The following is a 21,490-nucleotide window of genomic DNA, read 5'->3' on the forward strand; positions in this document are numbered from 1 at the left end:
GGCAGAGCTCCTTTCTCCCTCTGACTGCATGGAGGACACGCCTCCATCAGCACATGCCTGAATGAACTGAATGAATTGTGATTACTTATCCATCCTCCCAATTTCCCTGAGAGCTCCAGCGCAGGGCCCAGGCTCTGTGCCCACCATGCCTGGTGTCTGCTGAAAAGGGCAGTGGGTGGGCTCCTCGGAGGTCAGAGCAGAGCCCTGTGCCCATGACCCTCACAGCCTGCCAGCTGCACCAGCATGGTGGGTGGAGCGCTGCTTCTGCCTGGCCTTTAGCGGACCTCTCCCACCCCCACCCAGGACTCTGCTCACATCGGATGGCTAACACCTCCGTCCACCTGCCTTGCCCAGGCTGCCCTTTCCCTGTCCATTCAGCTCCAAGCCTGGCCTTCTATGATTTTGCCACCACACCTGTGGATGGCTTGGCTTCCAAAAGCATGGTCCAATTTACTGGGTGTGTGTCACTGAGTGAGAGAACTGGGGCTCTGATCTCCTGTGCCTTCTCCAAAGCCCATCCCCACCCTGGGCGAGGCCGAGAGCTCCAATGCGGACATAGATTTGCAGTTTTGCAGCCCCTCTGGGCTTTGGTTCTTCTTGCTTTAGCTACGCCCACGCCAGAACTCTCTTCCAGCCAGAACGGATTCCCCACGCTTACCAGTGCCTGCTCTATTAATGTGTCAATTTGGACTCTAGGATCATTTTCACATGGGCAGAGCAAATGCTTAATGAAGTGCAGGCACTGAGCAACACATCTGCTCATAATGTATTTAGAAGTGTCACCCTCAGCTTAAAGGAAATCGTTCAGAGAGCAATTATGTTTCAAGGGAGGATAATTCCTGTGAAGAACTGAAATTTAAATCAAGATTTTTTAAGGTTGACAATGTTCTAATTACAGAGACTGTGGCAAGTTCTGCTCCACAGTGAAGGGTCATTTCACTGGAGAATTGCTTCGACACATCTGAGAAGCAGGAGGCGCACTTGCTTAAGCCATTAGAAAGGAACTGATGAGAGCATTAAGTATAAAAACTGCGCAACTCCATCTGAGCTAAGACTCTGCTACCCACCTTGTTGGAGAGATTGCAAATCTGTGCTGGCCAGGAAAGGACTGTGATTGCTGGAATAAAGTGTCGAAATTAGGTGGCTAAGGAAACCAGGAATAGTTACAAAGCTTTGTGCTCTTGGAGGCCACATGTTCAGCTTTGCCTGCAAAAGGGGTGTGTAGGTTGGGGAGCAAGGATGGAACTGCAGGTGAATGATGCAGAAGAGAGTGTGTGTATGTGTGTGTGCGCGCGCGCGTGTGGCCTTGGACATGCCCTGCCCTGCATGGGGTGATGTTTTGGGTTTTATGTACCACAGATCCACAGCTGGGAGAGCAAAGCCTAGGATGTGTTAGATCACAGCAACCAGCCTTGAGCTGGTCTGACTGCTGCAGCTCTGCAGGCACGGCAGGGGTGAAGTTGCAGGGGGAGCTGATGTAACTTCTAAGGTTAAGGAAAATAACTCATATGGGTTAATGCGATATTTTCACACCAGCTGTTCTTAAAACATCCAGTGAGGGAAGTGGGCAGGGATGGTGGCAACAGCTGCCAGATCAGAGATGGGAGCTGAAGCTCCTCTGTTCTCAGCCGAGGGCTCGCTACAGCCACCAGGTATAGAAACTCCACACTGACGCCTCCACCTCAGACACTGGCAGCTGCCAGCACTGACCTGTGGTCCCTCCTGACTCTCCAGGCCCAGTGTTTCTTCCCCTGACGCTGGTGTTTCAGTACATGCTAGTTTATAACTCTGAGCTGGGCTGTGCCAAGGGGCAGGTAGTCATGAAGTTCAGAGACCAAGACAGGACTCAGGCCTGTGACCCTCAAGTCCATGGCCTGACCATTCCCTGCAGAGGGAGAAAGGCCCAGGAGCCAGCCCTCACATTAGAGCCCCTGTAGGAATGGCCCTTCCCCTGGGCTCAAGCACTGCACTCTGGACCTCGGGGTGGTTCTCTGGACCTCAGGCTGTCCTTGGGCCACGCTGGGCCATCCCAGCCCCCAGTGGATCCACAGGGAGGCTGACTGGATGGCCTCAGAGGGCACTTCTGGGTCTAAGGTCCTGGATCCTGTGTTTATAAACATAATTTGCTGCCCACTTGGTGAGGGCTTCCGCAGCCTCACCGCCCCCTCCACTGCTGCCCCAGGCCTCCAGTCCTGCTCTCACTGGGCATGGGCCCGGATGGCCTTCGGGGTTGATATTTCCTGGGCACTTCCTGTGAGCCAAGCCCTGTGCTGAGCACTGATGGGAGGTGGCTGGGCCAGGGTCACACAGCAGTCAGCGCCAGTGCTGCTGCTTCTCCTTGGCGAGACTTTCCCAAAGCCCACACTCCTGCCCTCAGCACTGTCCAGTTTCAGGAGGGGCTCTGACTTAGCCCTCAGTGCTCCATGTGAGGCCAGGCAGGGTGGTGGGCAAGAGGCACCAGACCCTGAGCAACTGGCTCCTCGACTCTGGGCCTCAGTCCTACCCTACTGGGCTGATGGCAGGTCAGAGCAGCACAGGGGCCTGGAGTGATCGGGGATGGTGTGTCCTGACTAGCAGAGCGCCCTGCCACAGAGGCAGGGTGGTGACCTATCACACAGGGTTGGCGGGCCCTGCAAAGTGAGCAGGCTTTCTTTTTGAGACAGTCTGTCAAACCCCGACTCATGCAAAAGTCAGGTTCAAAGTCTTGCCAACATATACCCAAGAAGTGTGCTGTGGTGATACATCCTGATGGGTCACGAGGTCCCCACAAGTGAGACGCCACCTAACAACAGCTGAAGATTTAAAAACAGCTGCCAGGGGTGGCTTTAATGACCCTCAGCTCTATGCAGAAGAAGACAGCCAGCCCAAGATAAAAATTCCCAGGGAGGAGGGTGGGTGCCTCAGACAACCAGCATGCACAAGGATGTCGTGGTGCCCTGGACAACGCTTCTGGAGCAAGAAAAAATCAGGGCACCATCTCATCTCACCCCACCCGCTATCGTGGGATACCCTGGAGGAAACTGAGGTCAGAGAGAGCAGTAAGGTGGGCTGTGGCTGTGGCCAGAACCCAGGACCCATGAGTGCAGGGTCAGGTAGGCTGGGTCCTGGCCCCTGCCACCTCCCCATCATCATTTCTGGGAAAGCCCGGGTCCCTGGGGAGCTCAGACAGGCTGCCGCCACCTGCCAAGCTCCTGCGTCAGCCCCGTTTCCTTTGATAGGCCATCTTGCAAGAGCAAAGTCACAATTAGGGGTGTCTCCAGTGGGTGACCTGTCTAATGAGTCTTGTAAGGCTGGCGGAGGCTAGGGTGCTGGGGCTGTCAGATCACTCATTATCATCACAAAAAGCACCTCCTCATCACCAGGATTATCAAACGTGCCTGGCGCGCCGGGCCTAATAACAGGCCCCACCTCGTCTCATAATCATGGGCTTTAATAAAACATCACTCAGCCCGCAGCTGCCCGCCCGAGCAGGGTGCGAGGCCTCACCTCTCGCTTTTAGACCTAATTGCTTGATGCATATTTCATGAAGAATCCTGAGTGATAGTTATGTTAAATCGCTTCTTTTCATGATGAAATGACTTAAAAATACTTGCATATAATATTTATGCAGGAGAAGGCAAGGAAATTGCCCTTTGGGACTAGCATGTAGGACCTGGTTACTAGAATCCATACACAGAGGCGATCTCTGGTTCACCTCTATTGAAAGGTGGTTGGGAGCTGCTCTCTTGACTGAGATGCCCCAGAACATTGTCTATCAGCTCAAAACTGTCCATGGCTCCCCAGTGCCACTGCAGAATGCATGCTCGAACCCCCTGTGCACCAGGCTGAGCTGAGCCGTTGCCACGTGTTATCTCATTTAAGCCCACAGCAATGTTGCTCAGTTGCTTAGTGTAACTCTTGTTCTGTGCGGATGGGGAAACAGGCTGCAGAAGGCTGTGTGCTCTGTCCCATGGGACATGGTGCAGCTAGGATTTCACTACATCGGACTGATTCTGAAGCCTGTGTTCTCTTAGCCTGTGGTGAGCATTCAAGGCCCTGAAACTATGACTGCAGCCTTATCTTCCCCTGCTCAGCCACCCAAGCAGATCGATCCTGGTGTCCAGGTGGGCCTTTAAACTCTTTCTGCCCTGCAGCTCTGTGAGCTGCTGAGGTCAGGAACCCTGTTCATTGTGACATTTCTCAACAGGCCAAGCCTTACTCCCCTCTGGGCCCTCAGCACATGCCTGGCACACAGCTGGGCACTCTGTCCTTCTATCTGTCCATCCATCCATCCAGCAGTTACCTAGTGAGGGTCTGTCCTGAGCCAGGGGGACAAGGCTCCATGCATCCTCTTCTCTGGACAGCAAACTCCTGAGGGCAGGCTGGTGGTCAGTCCACCCTGTCCCCCAGTGTGGTCCAGCCAGGGTAGAAGCTGCCTCCTCCAAGGCCAGACACAGTGGCTGCTTTGCTTGGCAGCCCTGGTCCCAGAAAAAGCCTGCAGAGCAAGTTTCGTGAGGGGCAGAGCCATGGGGAGCATGCAGAGGGTCACCCCTGCAGTGGGTACAAAAGCACCTGCCTCTCAAATCAGAAAGAGAAAGCTTGCCTGAGGGAAGCCACAGGGAAGAATGGGTCAAACCCCTCTCTTTCCCTGGGATTTGAAAATAAATCATTTCTGGGGCCACTGAGCCGACCAGTGCCCCTGCCCGGGCCTAGATAAAATGTGATATGTGATACAAGTTCTCTCTTAAAGCCCTGGCTTCCTGATGGCCCAGGCCCTGTCTGCTCTGGAGCCCAGCAGGTCTCTAAGTGGCTGTATCCCCTCCTCTTCTAGTAGGGTCATTTAAATTAAACAATTGAATCTTACATTTTGCAAGATTCCTGGGGAGATAGGTAAGAGCAGAGAAAGGAGGAGACCGTGCATTTGAAATGCTCTCAACAGTTGGTTGCAGGATGATTCTCAGGGGAGGGAGGTGTCACAGGTCCTCTGCTGTCTGTGAACATGACAATGGCCACCAGCGCTCACCCGCAGGGCCTCAGTGTACAGGCCCTGAGACCAGCAGGGGAGGGCATGAGACCAGCCGGACGGGTCCTTCTGTCCCCACAGGTGTGCACTCAAGTCAGGGTGGAGAAGGGCACAGGCATTTGTGCTGAATTAATGGGGGACAGGTGTGGTTCCTGGCCTGGCTCTGATGCTGATCTGCTGTGACCTTGGGTGAGGGAGCCGGCCTGGAGGGTGACCATGGCAAGATACTTCCTGCCTCAATGGCTACCTAGAGGCCTACAGAACAGGTACTTCCTGCCATAAGCCCACCCCATGGTTGGCAATGCTGCCTCTGCGAGCAAATGGCTCTGAACTGTCTGCTCTTTGATCTCCAGCGAGGTGGGATATAACAAACTTTCCTTGCCATGCCTGTGAGCAAGGTGCCACCACTCCAGAAACAGTGTGCGTGCCTGCAGAGAAGCATGTTCTGAGGAGAGCCCTGGGACTGAAGTGGGAGAGAAATACCCAGATCTCAAGTGATGGGGGCCCTCCGGGGAAAGGTACCTGGCTGACATCTCCTGAGGGCCTACTGCGTGCAGGCCAGCATCTGCACACGCTGTGAACTTTCAGCACAGGGCCTGGGAGCCAGGCACACAAATAGGAACATGACAGCCGCTGCTGCCCTCGGTCTGTAACTGGACCAACCTGTAGCTTCACAAAGAAGCTGGGACGGCTGGTGCTCTCTGCAAGGCATCCACTGCACACACAAGGACACCGGGGGCCAGAGGGAGAAACAACCTGCCTGGGTCGCAGTGAGACAACTCCAGGGCTTTCCGAGCCAGAGGACCAAGACGTGAGTCCTAGTCGTGTGATGGGTTCTCTAACTGTGTAAAGCATGGAGTAGGGGGCATGGAGGACCCTTCCAGCTGAGACATTCAAGGAGCTGAGGGAGCTGGGGGAAGGGGCTTACGCGGTCACACACCACCCACTGCCTTCCGAAACAGCCTTCAGGGTGACAAGCCAAAGACATATGCACCAAGTTATAGCGAACAAACATCTAAATGTGAACACCGCTGAGCCCAACAACTTGATTTACAACCAAATAATTAGACTTCAATAAACGGATCGGCAGCAGTTAGCCTCCCCGAGAAGCCTGGGCATTTCTCAAGCTCTAAGTTGGCGGCTCAGGGTGAGGGCCTTCAGTAAATCACGATGAAAAGCCACCTCCAGGCAGAAGGAGAGCTGGTAGACGCATCTCCTGGCAAACATGGAGAGGCAGGAGGCTTGTTTTGTGCCACACAATGCAGCAGGTAGGTCCAAATGAATTCATCTGGGGCAACTTTCTCAGTAGTGTCAGACAGGAAGATTTTAATGATCAAGACTGCCAGCTGAGGGAGTGAGCCTCCCATGACTGGGAGTGTGTAAGTGGGAGGGTAATGACACATGGGGGTCAAGCTGGATGACTTTTGCAGTCCTTTTGGTTGGTGTTCCCATCAGTCCTCAGGCTCGGCTAAGTGCACATGAAAACTGCAAGGGAAGGGTGGAGGCAGGGGTGACATATGAGATGTTGTCAGAGCTTTAGGAAGGGAAAAAGGGTCTAGCATGCTTTCCTATTTCCTATTCTAGGAATACAAAGACTCTTTGTGTTTGGAGCAGGTGGGGTTGGTGGTGGTGCCTGGACTGAAGTCAGATGCCTGGGTTCAAACTCTGATCCCACTGATGTCTTTGGCTGGGCAGGTCCCCTCTCCCTGAGGCTCAGCAACCCCATCTGGAAAAGGAAGAGGGGGTCCTTCCAGTGCTGAAGCTCTCAAACCAACTAGAGACATCACAGGGGTGTGGGGGCTGCGCCAGCATCAGCAGGAAGACCAAGGCAGGGCAAGATGGCCATCCTCACGCTGAGGAAAGGCAGTGAATCCCTGGGCTCGGGATGGCACAATGGCAAAAGCAGGCTTCTTAACACCTGTGCCAACAGGACGGACAGAGTGCATTCAGGCCTGGAGGGTCTCCTTCTACTAGGACAAGCCCTTCTCAGCCCATACTCTCCGTGGAGCACTGGCTCTCGACTGGGCCAAGTCTACCTCCCTCTGGGGGTATTTGGCAATGTGTGGAAACATGGGAGCTGCTGGCATCCATGGGCGGAGGTCAGGGATGCTGCGTAACAGCCTATGATACACAGGACAGTCCCCACAACACAGAATAATTCAGCCCCAAATTTCAATAGTCACCTAGTGCCTCAAATCCTTTATCTATGAAATGGGAATAACAAAAGTTCACCCTCACAGGAGTGGTAAGGGGTCAGTGAGAACATTGTGTGAATGAAGCATGAACACCTGATACATGTTAGTCGTGTGGCTCCTCACTTAAGGGCTTAAGACAGCCCAGAATTTGCCAGAAGGCTTGGCTACAAAGGGCTTCAGGCTATTTCCAAGGACCAATCCCAGACTGCACCCCCAACCAGCAAGTGCAGGGGAAAGACACCACACCTGAAGGAAGGTCCAGAACAAGGACTGGGCAGATATTGGGCAAAGGCAGCTGTGGGGTGAGCACCAGCTGCCATAGAGAGGAACTTGAGGGGCACGATGGCTTCCTTAGGCAAAGGGGGAGCTGGAAACCTGGGGTCGACCCAGGTGAGGCTGGAGAGTGAGACGAGGGGAGCATGTCTGGGCGAGGAGGCAAGACAGCCCTGAAAGGTAAGTGCAGGGGTCCCCCACCTGCAGACCCAGGGGACCCAGACCCGGGTCCAAGTCCCGGCCTGCCACTTCTGAGCCGTGTCTCTCTCTAAGCCTCAATCCCTCCTCTGTGGGAAGGAGTTCTCACTGCCCATCCATAAGAGCTGACCCAAGGTCTGAGCTGGATGGTGCATGAGAATGTTGGGCAGGTGCTGCGGCTCAGGGTTCAGATGTGGCTTGGTTTCTACTTGCCCTGCGGGAGCCTGCATACAAGTTGCTGCCCATCTGGTTTGTCTTGCTGGCTCCGTGCTGCCCAGACTGAGTGCTGAGCATGTCTCCCCGTCTGCCTGGTCTGCGGTTCACGGTCACGTTGGCAGTAGCTCCGCCTCCTCCAGCTGGGCAGCCCGCCTGGCTGGGGTGGGAGGCTGGGTTCTGGCCCCAGCTCTGTCGCTGGGTGACAGTGGGCAGGGTGTTTTCTTCCCTGAGATCAATTTCCCCAAACATCAAGTGGTATTTCACGACACCCTCAAAAGCACATTGTTACACACTGGGATCCACGAGAAAGCAAAATGGGAAGGATGAGGAAAGAGGCTCCTCTGCTTAAAAAATAGTGGTCATAGATGGTCTATGGCATTTCTTAAGTACCTACTGCATGTACTGCTCTGTATTCAACATTTCTGAGGGAGACAAGACACTAAGCAGAGGCTTTTGAGATCATCTGTTTTCCTGCCTTATTTTACAGGTGGTACCAAGACCCAGAGAGGGTGGAGGTTTGCTCCTACTCTCTAGTGAATCAGGGACCAGAATGCCCCCACCCTCACCCTGCGCCATCAGTTGGAGGGGATTCTCGGGCACTACCAGGAGCCTCTGTATGTTCCGAATAGGCAGTGATGGCTGTGACAAGGTGGGGATACGGGGGGGGGCAGGCAGCAATCCCCCCACTCCCCAGTACTCATCCTTATCCTCAAAGCACAGGGCTTACCCTTACTATCTCCTGACCCAACTCCTTTCCTGGTGGGGGTTTCCCTTGCTAACTGACCAAGTGAGATTAGGTGCTTTGTGGGGGACTCACCTACAAAGCACCAGATCCAACTTACAGTTTCACTTAAAAACAAAACAAAACAAAAAACAAAAAACAAGAAAGAAAATTCAGAAAGGCTTTTAAAAACTGCAAGCTAAATCAGACCTACCTGCTTGGTGGTCCTGCCTGTAACCTGAGGGCACTTTCCTCCTCCCTGGAATTTCAAAGGCACACAGTTGACTGTAAGCCACCCAGACACCCTGGCCAAGGGTCTTTTGCAAATCATGTGAATGACAGCGGTTTTCAGTGGGAGACACTCCCAGAAGTCCTTGCGGATCTGGGCCTCAGTGTCTTCATCGGTAAACTGGGGAGTAGATTATGATGTTCCCTAAAGTCCACTGAAAGCAAATGGAAAGAGGTCTGAACTGAATGTGAGGGACCTGGTCCCAGCCCTGGCTCCTGCCCTCTTGAGCCTCAGTTTCCCCATCTATACAACAAAGGGACAGGACTAGATGACTGACCACTGAGGTCCTGCAAACCTCTAAACCTTTGAAGCTTAGCTCACAGGAGATGCTCACATCACACAATGAGGAAGGGATGACTATTTAGATATTAAACAAAAGGACTTAACTTCATTACAGGAACCCCAGAGTCTCAGGGCTGGAAGCGCTGCACAGGTTTCTCAAAAATAAAGTGTTTTCAAATGTGCCCCAGAATGCCCACATCACAGTCCCTGTGGACTTGCTAAGCCTGCAGCTCCCTGGGCCTCTCTGGAACCAGACTCTGCCTTTAACACGCTCCCCGAGAGATTTCCACGCACATTCAAGTTTGAGAACCACCATTCTAATTCTGATGATGGAAAGTCCTATGTAACATACCCATCTTGTGTCCAGTTTTTGTTGCTTACCCCTAGCGTTGGGGAGCTTACTCCCTACCAAGACAATACTTTCTGACCTTTGATGGCTCTGCCTATGGGAAAGTCCTTCCATGTTCTGAGCTGAAATATGACTTAGAGCAGCCTACTGATATCATCACTGAGCTCCGGTTCCCGCAGGCCACAGCTGCTCTGCCTGCCCTGGGAAGGCCCGGTGGAGAGCGGAAGACCGAAGCAAGAGCAAACCTGAGGCTGCTCTTCTCTCTCCAGCTGTCCTCATGAGGCAGAAGCCCCTGTCCTATCCTGTGTCCCCCTAATGATCACGATCTCTCATACACTGGGGGCCTGCAACTGGACATTGACCCCAGTGGGTCTGTCCCACTTGGCCATCAGCCCTTCTTCTGGATATGACTCCACTGCCAATGTGGACACCACAAGCCTTCTACCTCCTCCTGATCCCAAAGGACAGGATCTCATTGACACGCAAGTATCAGTGGGTATAGACAACATGCACCTCCTGACCAAACCAAAAGGGGCCCCAGTCAAAGCACATTAAGAAGCAAAAGCTCACTGGCTATGGACACACTTGGAAGGTTTGCAAAGGCAATTTTGGAAGGTCACCATCAGCCCTTAGTAATCTGGGCTTTGGAGGGCGAATCCTCTCATGTTGAGCATTCATTCTGGCAGCTTCTTGACAACCTCCGTCCACAGGGTGGAGAGTTTTCTCAGAATTAAATCTCTGGCTCTTTGCTCCCTAATGAAATTGATTTCTGCCTTGATACACAACAAAGCTTTCATTTTATTATTTGGCTAGGGTTTGACCACATTAATTACAGTTTTTTTTTCTAGCATGGCTGCAAGTAATTGAGTTCCAGAAAGTTACTTACTATTGGAACAGATTGGTTTTTTAAAAGCACAACTCCTACAAAAGTAAGACACTCAATCCTTTGTCACAGAAGATTTTTGGGGGTAAGATTGGAACAATTCAGGATGGGAAAAAGTATTTTTTTAGCTTGAAAACCTGAACTCAGAATTATGCTAACATTTGGAGATGGTGAATCTGAAATGTGGGTGTGCCCAGCACATACCATCTCATGCATTTGCTGCCTCAGTGGTTCCATCATCACTTGTGTCACAACTCATATACTGCCCCAAGTTTTTAATCATTATTATTGGCACAATTCTACTTGCTTCAGAGGATATGCTGCAGAAGCCTGTTCAAATCAATTTCTAACACCAGGTAGCAGGGACTGAAAAGCGCCTGCCCGGCACCTTGTAAATGCATTTTTCCCTGGGAGGCTGTGTTCAGCTCTGGTGGGGTATACACCTTTAGTGTCAGGTGGAAATGATGGGCACACGACTGCTCTTTGGCAAGGTCGGGGGTGGGAAGGAATCGTGGGAAAGATAAAGGACCGACAATGCAGAAAGAATGCCATGGGGAGACAGAGGAGCTGACTGAGACTTTGGAGTTCACAAGGCACATCTCTGTCCACAATTATTAATCACCTGGGCCAAGGCAGGGCTTATGTGAAGCGGACAAATGAAAACTCAAATTGGCACCACAGAGAGAGGGGACACTGCACAAACTCTCCTCTAATCCCAAACCTAATTACCCTTCTACCTTGCTGTTACTTCTCAATACATTACTATCCTCCAAAGCCCTGCTCATATGCCACCTCCTCCAGGAAGCCTTCCAAGATGCCACCAGTCAGACTTACTTTCTTCCCCACTTACTTATTCTCTGCCACACCTCCCTCCATCACAACACTCACCTATTGCTTGTCCCCTTACCCAGACCACAAGCTTAGAGTCTGACATGCCTTTGTCACCCCATCCAGTCAAAGGCCCAGTGCCTAGTAGGAATGCAGCAGTGACAGGTGCACTGCTGACCTGTCACCCCTGCCCTGAAAGCCTGTGCTGAGAATGTGGCAGGCTGGTCCCCAAGCCGCCGGGGGCCGTAAGCAGCATGTAGACTTTCAAAAGGAGAACAGGAAAAAAAAAAAAGCTTCTAATTAAAGCATTTCTAATAAGCCAGCTTTGCCAAAAGCAATTGTTTCTGATATTCCTCCTGGGTGAAGCAATCTTTGAAAAAAAAAAAAAAGGCATTGAAAGTGGCAGAAAGCACCCAGGGGTGGAAGGAGGACGGTAGCTGCTCACTGGGGGTGCTACCCAGCAAAGGGCAGGTTTAGGACACTCTAAGAACCAGGCATGGAACAGGCCCCACCCCAGCAAAGTGGAAGAGTGTGTATACGTGTATGTGACATACACACGCGCACAGCAAAAAATTTTTATAGCTTTAGCATTTGAACTGTGGAAGCAAAGACAAGAGCTATAAAATCTGACATCTGATTTTATAAATCTGCCTCAAATACCAAGAACGTTTATGGAGAAAATGGAAGAAAATACAGTGGTATGGAGCTCAGAAGGGTAATAACCCTGGGAATGGGAGTTGAGACATCTGGGCTCCAGCAACTCACTGCGGGACCTTGGGAAGGTCCTTTCCCCTCCGTGTGCCTGTTTCTTTCATCTCAAAGCCAGGATCTTGACCTGGATGATTCAAGACCCTTCTAGTTGCAAGGGCCTGAATGTCTGGGAACAGTGAACCTTGGGATTTTCATTGCAGTCGCTTCAAGCCCCACCAAATGCCTCTAGGTGGGGACTGATCATATTTCCTCTGGGGCCCTCTGAGTTATTTACCTAGCTATTACCAAAATAAGACCCCAAATATATCCCTGGGGGAAGTAAGCACAAAGACCCTGCAAACAACCCCACCTGTATTCATACAGCCTCTCAGGGTTTACAGAGAGCCTTCCCTTCCGCTGTGTCCCTGTGTCTCGGGGCTGAGGCTCAGAGACATGAAATAACTCGCTGAGTGACCCTTGTGGCTGGAGAAGGCAGTGGGGTTCAGGCGCTTGTCCTCTGACCCCTGACTGCATCCTTCTCCGTGCTGCCGTCCTTTCACTGATGGCAGATATGAGGTCTGAATATCACCATGGCCTGTCCCCACAGCACCTCATATGCCCTCCCAAGTTCCCAATCAAGCCATTACCAGATGGCTTTTGCAAAAATATTATTAAATAAGTCCTATTAGCAAGATGTTAGAAATGTGACTGGAAAGAAATGTTTTTCTCATTTGGAAAGACCACCCAGTGCCTCAGAAGGGAAGCTGTCCCAGGGCACAAGAGGCTTCCTGGTGACGGACGGGCAGTTGAAATGCCTTCCCTGGAGGGTGAGCCACACAGGCAGATTTATGCAAGCTGATATGAGATAATTAAAAACCAGCTGGAAATGTAATCGGGGTGGCTCAGACAGAGGGGACGGACCAGGAAGCTCTCGGCAGGGAGCAAAGGGCAATGCTGCATGCCTGGCAGGGAGGGGAGACACAGCAGGTTAGGAAGGGAAACCCCAGCCCACCAGCAGGCATGCTGGGCACTGACAGGTGGGCAGGTGCTCTGGACAATGGGTTGGCAGTGTGAGTGTGGGCACCTCCTGCCTCTGGGTTTTGGGCAGCAATGGAAGAGGGCAGCTGAGTTAGGAAGAGTTTCCTGGCTTTTTCAAAACTGACCATCCCAGGTCCATGTTGCGGCTGCCGGTGCCACCACTCACCCGGCCGTTCAGAAATCTGGACAAGGCCCTTGACTCCTTGCTCCTTCTCACTCACATCAGTTCTACCAAGACACGGTCTCCATCCGGCTGCCACTGCCCTGGTCCTTCACTGAACTGGTGCAGCCTCCTCAGCAGCCAGCCCTGTAGCCCGACCTGCCTTCCAGATACATCCCCGGTCAGATGGGGCTTCTGAAAACCTCCATCTCTAAAGTTCACTGTTTTCATTTGGTCTCCTGCATGGAGCATTTGAGGAGCCTGTTTTGCCTACAGCAGCAGCTTCTAATTGCAGCATTTCTTTTAAACCTTTTAGAAGGAGCAAACACGCCACACACTAATTGAGCAGAAAGTTCATTTTCCCTCCATCAGCCCTGAAAAGATGTGAAATCTTTCATGCAGTGAGAGCAAAGACACAGACACCCTAACTCCCCTGCCCGCCCTTTCTCTCAGGCTGACTCGGGTGCTGCCAGAAAACAGCCTGGCTAGGAAGCCAGGAGGCGGACAAGCTTTTTCCCCTCTCTGGGCCTCAGTTTCTCTACCTGTACGGGGTACTGGGCCAGGTGATGTAAATGGTCTCTTTCTGTTCCCTAAATCCCAAGATTTCTGCCCAACTGTACTTTATGTATCAGAGCTACTGCCCTGGCTTGCCACAAAAAGGCTTCCCTATGAGATAACAAGACCAGACCAGGTTCTGGAGAAAACTTGTATTCAATGCATGATGTCTGAAGACATGGAGGGAGAGCTAGAGGGTCAGCAGGACAGTGAGGAAGACAAAAAGGAATGACTGTTGAAGTGGTTGGTCATCATCTTCAGCCACTGATGAGGAATTGGGAGATCAGAGAGGTTAAGTGACTTACTCAAGGTCACACAGCCAGGAAGAGGGCAGCCTGGATTTGAGTCTCAAAGCAACGTAGGATTTTTCTCAAGTTGCAGCCTGCATAAACTCTAAAATCCCACCCCATAAAGGGGAGTAGATGCAGGCATGGACAGACCCAGACAATTTTCAAGGCTCTGGACCACACCTAGTTCTTTCTCAAAAACTCATGGCTCTCCAAAGTCTGTAACAAAGACAGTGAGCTACCACTCACTGCCTGCCTGCCACTGCTTAGCACACATGCTAAGGACTTCACATATATGATCTTTTCATGAATACATTTGTAAAACCCATTTTATAAATGAGGAAATTGAGGCTCAGAGAGGCTCAGAGACAAGTTCCTTTGTCCAAGACCACCCTGCTAGTAAATGGTGGAGTTGGGGTTTAAGAGCCCAAGCCAAACTGATCCAGAGCCTGGGTCTTCCACTTCCTCTTTCCTGGGGAGATAGGGAAGGATGTTAGTGATGGGATATATTGAAAACTATGGATTAGAATGTAAGGAGTTTCTCTCCTCCAGGGCTGCTGTTTCCTCAGCATGGGCAGCTCCTCACCCTTCCCATCCCCAACTGCCTCAAGCCTCCTCCCTCCCCAAGGCCCACGTCAAAACCCCTCCTTATTCCACTCCTTCCTGCCATCCCAGTATGCCTGGAGTCAGTCGACTACCCCTGTGCCAGTCTGCCTGACCCCCACCTCTCTTTCTTCTAGACTCCTACTCCTCCAGCAGTGACTTCCACCTGGCAGCTCAGAGAGGTGCAGGGTCAGAGGGTCATGGGGACAGACAGCCAGGAACCCAGAGCCCTGGGTGGCCCATGCCCACCTTCCTCAAAGCCTAGCTTTAAGGAGCAGGCTGAGGAGGAGGGCAAGCAGTGATGTGGTCGAGCATTCTGGGGCTAGGGGTCATGCTGGGCAGAGAATCCAACAACTGCCAGGGAGGCTCTGCTGTGGTCTGAGGGACACCTGGGAGCTCCCCTACTGAGAGTCTGGAGCCTCAGACGTCCGCCTGACAATGGGCGCTCAGATGGTGGAGGGAAGTGAAGCCCAGGCTCCCTGCAGATGAACGAAGGCGAGCAGCTTTTCCTCATTCCCTGCCCCTCCCCACCCCGCAAACCTTTATTATTTCTTGCTCCTGGCTGTCAGCAGCAACAAACTAAGATTAATCACTCGCCCGCCTGCCTAGACCCAGACATGCCTACTGTTTGAAAACTCTCTCCTTTACTATATAAATCAATGAGGGAGAGAAGAAAGAAAAACAGCTTTAACAAAAATGCACCCCCCAGCACCCCTGGAACACAGTCTATCAGCTCCTCCAGTGCCGCTACACCCACCACCCTCCATGGGAGCTCAGGAAACATGTGTGGTGAAGACTGGCTGCCCAGCAGTTAGCACAACCCCCAGCTTCAAGCAGGAACCTGACGGATGTCATTTAGCAATCAGCAGGCGGCGTTTTCTGGATTAAATTGTCCCACCTCTCTTCCTCTACCTAGAGAAGGACCACGTGAAAAGGCAGCTTGTCCTACCCATGGAGCCCCTGACCTGGAAGCAGATTTACTGATCGAACTCCAGACCCTCTTCCTACGGGCACACGTCGGGAGATATTCGCCCAAGTCATCCAGGAGGAGACACAGTCTGAACGGACCCCTGGGGCTCTTGAGCCAGTGCGGTGCCCTGTCCAGCCTGCTGCCTCCACAGCAATTTCTCAAGGGCCAGCGGGGAAGCAGAGCGCCCACTGTGCAGCTGCCTTAGTTACTGCAGCAGCATTACGAGAGTGGCCCCAGGGAGGTAAAGTCACATGCCTAGCACTACACAGTGGGCAAGAGGTGGAGCCAGGACTCACACCCAGGTATCTCTGACTGCAGAGCCATGCTTTTCCCTCTGCCTCTTTTATGAAGCTGCCCTGGGTCTCCCCCTGGGGCGTCTGCTCACATGCTGCCTGCCGCCTCCTAGCCTCTTGAACGGTGCTGGCTCCCGTGGTGTGTTTGAGGACATGCTGCGGGAGAGCGAGGCAGAAGTGGTGTTCCATTCGACGCCCTGGTTCACGAAGGGCTCTGGAATACAGCTCTGAGGACATGACTGCAACTCTGCTCAAAACCTTCAGGGATGCCCCTGCCCTACAGATCGGAGCCCCAATTCCTCAGCCTGGAGACTAGGGCCGCCTCTCTCCAGGGGTCCCGTCAATGTTATTTGCTGTTCTTACACAAGCTGTGCACTTTCCCTCCTCTGGGCCATTCCCTCTGCCAGGGCTGCCCTCTCTGCCCTGTCCACAGGTCTAAGACCTACCCAGCTTTCAAACACTCCCTCTTCTGGTTCCTTCCCTCTTTCATGGCCCTGAGCACTTTCTGCCTTGAGTAGCCCTAAACATGGTTTATGAATATTTGAGTTACAGGTGTAAACACCACCTCTTTCCCTCTTGGGTTATGAAATCCCAGAGACTGGAGCTCAGTAAATAATGAGACACTGAAGGGGCAGATCTCATGGGCTGAGGGAGACTCCTGAGTCATCAGGCCTGAGTGGCAGCCTGATAGAAAAAGGTCAGACCCCAGAAATGTCTCCTGAGGTCAGAACCTGGGCCACATTTGCAAGGATGCTGTGCAGTTTGCCTCCGGAGATTTGAAAGCTGAAGGCCCCTTTGTGAGGGATCCTTGGGGTCATGTCCCCATCTAGGGTTGGGGCTCTGAATGCCTAAACAGAGCTGGGCTGGGCCTTTGTCAAAAGAGCAGTGGCATCCCAGCTGAGGCCTCAAAGGCCCACTCTGCCTGCTCCCCTCCCAGGGATGGGCCCAGAGGCGGCAGGGCCTAATCTGCCTACAAGGAGGCCCTGGTGCTCATCCTGCCTCCCTGCCCTTCAGATGCAAATCCTTCAGTCTTTGAAATTCTGTTTCCCTCATCTTGTCTAGATTCCTTTGCAAAAACTCTCGAAACTAGAACTTGCAAAGAGTCATTTTCAGTCTAAAGTGCCTAAAGAACCCTTTTGACGAGATTTTTCAAGACTTTTCATCCCCTTTCCCCACTTGCCTTTCCAGACAGCAAATTGTGTTAGAGAGTGATGTTTTCTTGCCAATTTCTAAAAGCTCAACACTTTGCTTCCCTGAGGATGGAGTGACTGTACCAGAAGTCAATGGCTGGTGCTGGTAGCTGAGAGGGTGCCAACGGCCTGACACCCATCAGGTCAGGCCTGAGATGGGAAGAGGGAGTGTTCTGCAGGAGGAGGTGGGGAGGGCAGTGTTCCAAAGCCATGAGGCAGGACCTTTGTAAGACTGCTTCACGAGTAGGGGTGCCTGCCATGATAGGGACTCAGAGGTGAGGACGTGGGGAAGGCAGGTGCTGTCTTGGATTGCCATGGGTGCAGGGGGTTTTCAGAGAAGGGGCAGCTTGGGCTGGTCCAGGGATCTGTCTGGTCCCCAGACTGGGAAGAAGTCACCATCTCTATTGTCTGTGTGGTCAGCTGCCAGCTGGGTGGGTGGTCAGCTGCCAGCTGGGTGGCTGGTCAGTCATGAATCCCCTCTGGGTCTCAGTCTCCACACCCACGAAGCAAAGGGACTGGTTCAACACTGACGACCTTCTGACAAGTGTAAGGAGTGCCTGGAAGTGGGTGGAGGCACACTGGGCTGGATTCTACTGCCTTCACTCCAGTCTTGGCTGGTCCGTCAGCTTCCTCTACCCCAAGGTGAGGACGAGGATGGTGATCTCTGCCCTGGCCCCCCTGTGGGGCTGTCCCTAGTTGAACGTGCAGGCTTTCTAAATCATGAAGTGCTGCGGATGTGTAGGGTGGAAGAGGGGTTGAAGCATTCGGGCGGGTGCCCGAGAGTGGATCCCACGCTTCAGTGGCCCCAGCACTCACAACTAAGTCTCAGCTTCTCTGCAGGGTGTGAGCCTTGCCTGGGCTCTTCCACAGCTGCAGGGCCTTGCCTGGGCTGTCTCCTCCACCTGAAATGCCCACCAACTGTCCCTGCCTGGGGAACATCTACCCTCTCTTTAAGGCTCAAGAGCACCTCCGCCTTGCAGTAAGCAACAAGGCCCAGCCTGGGAGCTCTGCAGCCTGGGCCAGGCTGTCCTCACCTCTGCTCTCTCTGCTGCCCAGCCCAGTGCCTGGTACGGAGGGCTCTGATAAATATCTGCCGAGAGCAGGACAGAAGGGGTGGAGGGGCCCTGTCCTCTGAGGCCAGACTCCCCCAAACCCTTTCTCCACCTAGAATACCCTCACAGCAGGACCCAAGGTTCACATGATAACATAGCTGGAATTCCAAAGTCAATTTGCACTGCACTCCTAACAACACCACACATGGGGAATGCCACGCACCACCCTGCCCCAACCAGGCAGGTCTTGCGATCTGAGAGACCTCGCACCTCCTGTGGTGGCAGGCAAAGTTGGCACTTGCCCCAAGCAGTTGGGATATTCAGTAAGAAGGCAGCTCCATTTGTGGTCAAGGTGATGAATACCAGGTGTTGCTCCCTGGCTGGCAGGCCTGACTGGTCATTGGGAACTGGGGCTGCTCTGAGAAACAAGCCTATCTCCCCTTAGTGGGCTGCTCTGGCCAGCCATGGGATGGCCTAGCCCTCCTCCCCAGTTCTGGGCTTCTTCAAGGGAAAACTAGCCAGGTGAGACCACCTCTCTGGTGCTTGGGATCTAATGGCTCTAGACAAGCACGAAAAACTAAACCCGCCACCTCCAGCACCCACGGGCAGAGACCAATCCTCCCAATTGCAGTTCCCGATAATGAGGCCTGACAAGACAGGTGCAGGAAGACAAACCCGGGCCTGACGACACAGTGCTCTTGTCCGGGGTCCCAGCACAGGCCCCTGGGCTGTGCCCTCAGGCTCCTCAACCTCCTCCCCTCGCCTGGGAGTGCAGGGAGTGCGACCAGAGCACTTCGAGGACCAAGGGTGGCTGAGCCCACTGGCAGGGGAAATCCGAGGAGTCAGAGACACCTTGATGGCAGAGGTGGAGAGGCCTTTAGCAACCATCAAAGTCTAAATCTCACCTGGCAGATGTGGTCGCTGAGCCCCAGAGGGAAGAAACTCATCTAAGGTCACACAGTGAGCCGTGAGTGGCAGGACAGCTCTCCTGTCCAGAACTCTGGGCAACAGGTCTTTTCTGCAGCTTTAAAAAATGGCTTTCAATGAAATTGCAGGGCTGACCCGGGAAAGCAGGGGCAGGGTAGGAATAATACAAGGTAACTTTTACCCTGCACAGGCTGGGCCAGGGATGCCTTCTGTCTGTAAGGAGAGCATCATCACCTCCCCTGCCCAGAAGAGGACACTGAGGCTCAGAGAGGTGACGTGGCTGCCAACACAAGGCCAGGGAGTGGGGAAGCCTGACCCCTGGACTATAAGCCTGCTATAGAACAGAACAGAATCAAGGTGCTGTCCATCCCAAGAGTGCTTCTGTCCAGGGAAGGGCACAAACCAGGGACTAAAAGGGAATTACGCTCTTAGGACTGGGACAGAAACACTCTTCTGAAGCCCCCTCTATGAGCTGGCGTTTGGGCCTTTTCGAATAACGGAGGGCACGGGCACAGGGCACTGAGGAATGGACCACGCAGGTGTTGCCGGTATGAGTACTTCTGCCATGGGCTCGAGATTCTGTATATGCTCCTGCGCTGCCTCCTCAGCCCTGATACGTCCTGGGTGCTCGGGAGGCTGCTGCTCTCTTGCAGGCAGGGCCATGGTGGGGTCCAGTGGGGCCTGCCCAGTGCCGGGGCCCAGCCCTTCCCCAGTGAGTAAACAGAAGCGTGACAAGGCCGTGGCCCTCATGGAGAATGACTGGGTCTGACATGGGCGCCTCACCCCTCCTCCATGCATTCAGTCAGTCCTCTCGGGAAGACCCCTCTGGCCTGGCCTCAGCCGACAGGATTCCAGGAAGAATGGGGTTCCCTGAGGAACTCAGAGACTGCCAGTGTGATGACCGTGAGGAAGCCCAGGGGTGGGCAGGATGCCTGGGTTGGTGGGGAAGGGTGGTGACACGGGAGTCCCATCTCTGATGTCATCTGCTTCCTTTACTTCTTGCAGCCCAGAAAGGAGTGATTCACCTTGAGGCAGGAAGGTGAAGACCTAGAAGCATCACTCATGGGCACCTGGGTTGCTAGGTTACCTAAACAGCAAGGGAGGGATGGGGCTGCGTGGAGCAATGGGGAGTTGAAGACCCCTGGCAGCACGGTGCGCCTGTCCCCCACCGCTGTCCTCTCAATGCAGTGACAATCCTCTGGCTTCGGCCGCCTCCGGCCCAGCCACAGTTTAGCATATTGAATTTTCCTCGGCTGCAATAACCAGCCTGGTTCTTTAAGCCGTCAGGCCTGATGGTGGACAAAGAGGTATGCAGATGCTGTTTGTCCCAAGTGCCCTCCCAGCTGGTTAGAAATCCCCTCCATGTCCTCTCTGGCCAGGTGGGTACCCAGCTCCTGGTTGCACACCCCTAGGGATGAGACACTCACTACCTCTTGCAGCAGCTTTGGATCGTTCTAATTCCTGACCAACTCTGACCTTTAGAAGACTCGGCCTCTCACAACTCCCTGATTTAGGGGCTGCCAACCACGTGTGCGCCTTCTGCCCTGACAGTCCTTGAGGGATCTGTGGTTCCCCCATGTCTCTGCACATCCTCTCTCCTCTAGGAGGACTTCCAGGGCCTCTTGTTTCCTGCCCATGCTCTGCTCTGCACTTTGTCACTGTCCCTCTCAGGGGGATCAGTCCTGAGCAGAGAGCACAGGCCAGTCTTTCTTCTTGGCTGCACTGATCCTACTGTCTACACAGCCTGGCCTACACGTGAGCTGTCCTGACAGCCGCATCCCAGCAGGCTCTCTCTGCATCACACAGCCTCTAATAACAGCAAGTAGAGCAGAAAGAAAGCAGGCAGAGGGCTGCACTGATCCTGGTGGTCTGTGCTGGCTGAAGGGCCTGGGTTTACACCCCAATTGTGTCACTAACTCTCTGTGTATCTTTGGGAAATCCCTCCTCTCTCTGGACCTGTTTTCCTTATCTGTAAAATGGGTTTTAGACAATCTGTTGGCTTCCATCCAATAACAGCACCAGATGATGAAGCACTCAACCAAAAAAACCTCTTCTTATTTCAGGGCCACCTATCCTGATAGCAAAGCCTCGTGGGTCAGGAAGACCTGACAGCTTACAAAGCGGCCATGGGTGATAGCACCAGGATTCTTACTGGCTCTTCCCAGTGTTCTCACAACCTTCGTGTGACACATAAAAATCAGACCGTCCCTAACATCAACCTAGGACATAAGGGAAGGATGGTTCTCATGGCAACACCCAGCCTCGAGTCCTGGTCCTGCCCCTCGGGCCAGCCATGGCTTCAGTTTCCTCATCCGTAAAATGGGGACAAGATGTTTCTCATCAAAGGGCTGTTGTGAGGTTTGAGAGAAGGACGAAGCATGCTAGGAGCTTCTACAGTCCCCGGCTCACCACAGATGTGAAAGCTATTCTTGGATATTTAATATCAGTCCTAGGGAAATGCCCCCCCTCTTCTGGGGAGCCAGAAACAG

General features: G+C 53.1%; 1 protein-coding gene across 1 annotated transcript in view; it reads right to left on the bottom strand.

The window, feature by feature from the left end:
* The window catches only part of SHB (SH2 domain containing adaptor protein B), a 125,763-nt gene that overhangs the window by 1,594 nt on the left and 102,679 nt on the right, over nt 1-21,490 (bottom strand). The gene's annotated exons all lie outside the window — the stretch shown is intronic.

The sequence above is a fragment of the Vicugna pacos genome, chromosome 4 (assembly GCF_048564905.1).
Source record: "Vicugna pacos chromosome 4, VicPac4, whole genome shotgun sequence".
NCBI lineage: Eukaryota > Metazoa > Chordata > Mammalia > Artiodactyla > Camelidae > Vicugna > Vicugna pacos.